The sequence below is a fragment of the Taudactylus pleione genome, unplaced genomic scaffold, assembly GCF_031769625.1.
Source record: "Taudactylus pleione unplaced genomic scaffold, aTauple2 ptg000016l, whole genome shotgun sequence".
Classification (NCBI taxonomy): domain Eukaryota; kingdom Metazoa; phylum Chordata; class Amphibia; order Anura; family Myobatrachidae; genus Taudactylus; species Taudactylus pleione.
In genome coordinates this window covers 39,968,567-39,974,590 of record NW_028284418.1, presented here as the reverse complement: position 1 = coordinate 39,974,590, position 6,024 = coordinate 39,968,567, and the positions used below count along the sequence as shown (strand labels likewise).

At 43.1% G+C, this 6,024-nt stretch overlaps 1 pseudogene; it reads left to right on the top strand.

The window, feature by feature from the left end:
- Positions 1 to 3,109: 3,109 nt before the first annotated feature.
- Positions 3,110 to 3,813, top strand: LOC148541957 (N-alpha-acetyltransferase 40 pseudogene; annotated as a pseudogene).
- Positions 3,814 to 6,024: the final 2,211 nt, after the last annotated feature.

Sequence of the window (6,024 nt, the reverse complement as noted above, 5' to 3'; positions counted from 1 at the left end):
GGGGGGTGCCCGCTACAGGGGGCTCTCTATAGGGGTGGCCACTACTGGGGGCACTCTATAGGGGAGGCCAAGACTGGAGGCAATTTAGGGGGTGGCCATTACTGGGGGCACTGTATAGGGGTGGCCACTACTGGGGGCACTGATATAAGGGGTGGCCACTACTGGGGGCTCTGTATAGGGGTGGCCACTACTGGGGGCACTCTATAGGGGAGGCCACTACTGTGGGCAGTTTAGGGGGTGGCCACTACTGGGGGCACTGATATAAGGGGTGGCCGCTACTGGGGGCACTTTATGGGGGGTGCCTGCTACTGGGGGCTCTGTATATGGGTGGCCACTACTGTGGGCACTCTATAGGGGTGGCCACTACTGGGGGCACTCTATAGGGTTGGCCACTACTGTGGGCACTGAAATAGGGGGTGGCCACTACTGGGGCACTTTATGGGGGGGTGCCTGCTACTGGGGGCACTGTATAGGGGGGACTACTACTGGGGGCACTGTATAGGTGGGCTACTAATGGGGGCAATGCAGCATAGGGGGATTGCTACTGGAGGGTTACTACTGGGGGCACTGCATAGGGGGGGGGGATGCCAGGCCATTACATTGCCAGGGGCGCTTGGATCCCTAGATACACCCCTGGAGCTGTCTTTTGTTGCGTGAGGACTTCTAAGTTTATGACCCAGGAGTCCTTCTGCGCATGTGTAGCCATTGGCCAGTGCATGCATGAACTTTGAGGGACCCTAGTAGGGATCCTATTGGATCACTTTTGGGGAATGCTTCAAAAAGAAGCCCATAGGCTTCTATTGGGTGCAAACTTTTGAAAGTTTCGCTTTATGGACATAGGCGTGTGCAGGTCCTGGCACAGGGGGTGCCGCTTCAGCACTTCTCCCTCTGCAAGGTCATGGACTAACCCGCCCCCCTCCCTCTGGGACATAGACTACTCACCTGGACGGCCAGATGAGTTGTCTATGTACCGTTGGGAGGTGTGGACAGGGTTGTTCATGACGCGGTAGAGGAGGAAGTACCAAAGCGGCACCCCCTGTGCCGGGACCTGCGCACGCCTATGTTTATGGTGCTTTTTACATATGGTAAATGTGGTCAAAACACCGAAAATTGCAATTTTCTGAGGTCTGACCGCATTTTAGTGTAAGTACGTCCCGCCTTATAGTTTGTTAAAAAATTACATTTGAAATTTTGTTCAGCATAAAATTTTCAACAAAAAATGTGCAGTACTCATTTTTCCTAGGATCAGCCAACATATTATATTGGAAAATGGTGTAAAGCAATATCGGACATAACCAATATACGGCCTTGTCTCTCCAGAGACTGTGCTAAGAACCAGACAAAAAAATAAATAAGCTTATTTGGCTACTGTACGATTCACTTAGGTCAAGATAAAGCATTTCAGATGTTTTCTACAATAAGAAAAACCAAACAAATACATGAAAACTACCAGTAGATGGCACTCTTAGGCTTTGAAAAAATATAAACAGGTCTGATTCACAATTGTTTTTTCTCTGTAGTTTGTTCATTGACATTTTGGCTCTTACGATGTAAAATAAATGAATGCTTTTTAGAGAAAAATAATAATGAAACATCAGACATTTAATAACAATAAATGGTCATCAATACAAGAATGTAAAGTACAGCATGCTGTACAGAGGTAATTACCTCATTCAATCCCTCTATTTTCGTTAGAAGGGGGTGGAATGAGGTAACCAGATCTGCATACTTCACTATCGTGTTGATGGAGTACAAGACAGAAAATCGTCCAACTACATCTATAGGTCACCTGCGGACATTGGAGTAATTAATGTCCAAAGCACATGTTTATCCTATTATAGAGGAGTGAAATTCCTTATTATCAACAGCAACTTAACTCATGACACAGTGAATACTGTAGTTGTCCTTTTTATTCTCCCTTGGTCCAAATGCTCTGTAACACCCCATAAATCCATTCCATTTTCTGAAACAGGGTGGTACAGCAGGTTACATTTCATCCTGACAGCAACCAAAAGGACCACCTCAGTGAAGGGTTAACTCTTTGTTTCCAGTCACCCCTTGTTTCTATTACTATTAACCTCTTCACTGCCAAGGACAAATGGGAATTGTTCTCTGCATATACATTGAAAGTGCAAAGAATGATTAACACTTGCTTTTAGCACTGCAGGAATTCAATGAAGGAAAATTTTGCCTAAAAGTCCCACACTGCTAGTTTCTGCCGTTGGGAGCCAGGGAAGGGTGCAGGGCCTGACAACATCATTTTGTCTCATCCCAACCAGCCTAAATTCTACAGTTAACACTAGGAGACAAAACAAAAATGGTGTTCCAAGGAGGAATATACGTGAATCTTATAGTATTTTTTGTGCTGAATTCAAAAATCCTTGTGAAGTTTCTTTATCAGGTAAGGATATTGACTGACATGCAATTTATTTTTTAAAAACCCATAGATTTTCATACTTATTAAAATCTTATCAGAAAGACAAACTTGTATTTTAAATGTGGGTGTGCACTGACCCCCATGTTTTGGTTTTGGTTCTGTATCTCCGTCGTGTTTTGAATCTGGATTTGGCAAAACCGCCCTTACGTGTTTTGGATCTGTAGTTTTTCAAAAAAATAATAACAGCTAAAATCGCATAATTTGTGCCTGTTTTTGTTCCAACAGTATTATTAACCTCAGTAACATTTATTTCCAGTCAATTTTGACCACCTCACAGCTTACAATATTGATTTAATCCAATTTAGGCCAAAATGTTGCATCCAGCTAGCTGACTACGCTAAGCGACAGCAGTGGGCGGCACTAACATGTGACAGTTCAACTTCAAACATGGCACAGAGTGGCACTGCAGGGGTAGACAGGATGGCAGTTTAATAAACTATATGACCCCTAAGAAGTTTAAACACCAAGAATGTTTTCATTAATCAAGAACTAGGTCAGAGGCCCGAGGGAGTTGGAATAAGTTTATGGACTGAAGACAGGGAAAAGACGGAAGGATTGATTAGTTTTTAATTTATTTATTTTAATGTTTTGATTCTTAAAAAAAATGTATGAGCTTCTTCACCCCCTCCAGCACCGAACCGGGCTTCAGAGTATTAAGTCATCAGTTATGTCATGGGGAGGAAGTATGCATGGGCAAAAGAGTAAAAACAAAAATGCCAAGAGGAACGTGCTGTAATGAAAGCTGTGTGTGCCAAGGTGCAAGTGGCCAATCAGCCAGGTGACCCTTTAAGAGCTTTTCCAGTCTTTGTTTGATGTCTGACAGAAATGTGTTGAATCTGTTTATAGAGTGCTGCAGAGTAACATATTTGGACCAGAAGACTCTAGACTGGGTATTTGAACTCACAAAGACAAATATGCAGCTGCTATATAAAAAGAGCGAGTGGGGATGGAATGAGTAGGAAAAGCCTGAAGAGCTGACAGATGCCAGGTACCTTATTGCCAGAGATGAGCTTTCTGCACCTGTTGCTTTTGTACACTTCAGATTTGACATGGAGTGAGGGGATGAGGTCCTTTATTGTTATGAGGTGCAGTTGGAAATCTGTGTCCGCAGGAAAGGATTGGGAAAATTCCTGGTACAAATCTTACAATTGATGGCAAATAGCACACAGATGAAGAAAGTCATCCTTACACTGTTCAAACACAATCGCAGTGTTTACCAATTCTTCAGAGATGCTTTACAGTTTGAGATAGATGAGACCTTGCTCAGTGTATCGGGGTGCTGCAGTGATTGCACATATGAGATTCTGATCCGCAAGACAAAGTTTGGAGCCACTCCCCATGCACATACAGGACATTGTGCAGGCTGCTCCCACTGAATAAGGTGGTGGATGGACACATGGAAAATTATTGGGGTGTTCAAGAGGACACAGCGATTGTAAATATTTTCTGTTTTGTGTTTTTTTTTAATCTTCTAGTTTTAATTTTTTTCTCTCAATTTACTGATGTTTAAATACTGCGCTATTGTGCACATGCGTGTGACGTACGCCACTGCAAGTCTTTTTAACAGTATATAAATTCTTGTTTGAATACAAAAAAATTTAAAAATTATGGGGGCAGATCAATGTAGGATCAAGTTCTACAGTTTCTGAAAGACATCTTCGATCTGGAGGAGGTATTTTATACATCTAATAGAAATGCAGTGGCCTTGCTTGTGGAGGTGCTGCTAGTACACACTGTAAACAGGATGTTTACTTTGTGCTCAGGTACTGTAGGTTGATAGGGATAATGGGACCAACACTTGCTGTTTACATCAGAGGAAAGCAGCTTGTAGCTCTCGGGCTGAACTAGAACTCCCAGCATCTGAGATGTTTGCAGGGCCTACTGAAAGTTATTTGTCAACAACAGGTGGCGTGACTCAGGTTACCTCAGCCTGCTTTACACACTGTATGTAACATGTAAATATGTATGTAATGTGAGTAACCAATATACACAACTAATTTCTGTATTAAACAGATTTGCAATTTATTGCACACATCCTGACAGGAAGATGTTCTGTGCTACATTATCCAGTTATTCCACTTAGAGTCACCTACAAACAGAAGGGGCAGGTGTTTATTGCGCTGAACCGTTATTCATAACAGCCTGTCAATTCACCTGAGTCCTGTGGCAACCGGTTGGGGTTGGGGGAGAAGCAATTAAATAAAACTAGGTTAATTAGAAAATCTACCATATTTTGCTTACCTCATCATCTTGGTGGTTCAGAATTTAAAAAAATTAAAGGGGCATACAGGAGATGCTATCTGTGGCCATAACAATTTCTGGACATGCATAAACTATAAAATTAAAAATGTCAGGCAGCAATGCCCTAAACAGTACATAATGCAAAGAAAAGATGTGCAGGATGGAATTATCCTTTGGCCCTTCCACCCACCCTTATGTTGTATATAGGACATGCATATTTTAACAAACCAATCACTTCAGCGACAGGGACTGCCAATTGTGGCTGAAGCGATTGATTTGTTTGGGCCCCCACAAAACAAGCTACCAATGGGCAGCTGACATTGCCAGTGATCTCTCCGTGTACAAACTTGCTTTACAGAGGCAAGATGTTGTCGCCATCATCATCCGATTCCTCACCCTCATCAGTGTTTACATCATCTTCACATAATTTTAAATTGTACCCGCTGGAATCCACCACTACAGCCTCAGGTGCCTCTGTAATTTTTGGACGTAATTGGCGGTAAAGGTCTTCCTGGTGGAATTTGTAGTTCATTTTGATGAACATCATCTTTTCCACATTTTGAGGAAGTAGCCTCTTAAGCCGATCACTGACAAGTTTCCCGGCTGTGCTGAAAACTCTTTCGGAGTACACACTGGAGAGTGGGCAGCTCAAGTGAAGCAAAGCCAGTTTGTGTCAGGGCTTCCAAATTGCCTTTTTTTCCTGCCATTAGTCAAGCGGACTGTCTGATATGCCAATTTGTACGCTATCATTAAAATAATCCTCAACCATTCTTTGAATGGTGATCATATCATATTAATTGTAGGCAATTCTTTTAGACCTGACCAGATGTCAAAACTTCATTGTGTTGACTCATCTGCATCACCAGTAAGTAATTTTTTGGGAAAGTTTAGTTTTTTCCTAGCAGCCACACTTGTTGGAGAAACTGAAGGAAGAGCCATTGCTGCAGCACGTGTCGCTAGAGCTGACAATTTCCTTTCCAACAGGTCTTCGCATCTCTTAAGATCTGTGGGCCTGATTCAGCATGGATGGCAATTCTGCTTATACGCACACAATGCATATGTCTGCATTCGCATTGCGATTGCAGCCTAACATAAGAATGCCCACGTCCCCTTACTGACATCCGTATACTTGGGCAACATAGCGAAACAATTGGTAACATCGAGTACCATCGGACCCATACGCAGTTAAGACATGTCAGACCTCACACAGGAATTGCTTACTTCTGCGCATGCTATGAGACCTCAGGCTGTGTCTGGTATCGCAGTTGCTAATTTATGTATGCCCATGCAACGCCATTGAAACGCACTGGCACGCCTGCATTCACACAACCACCCCCCATCACCAC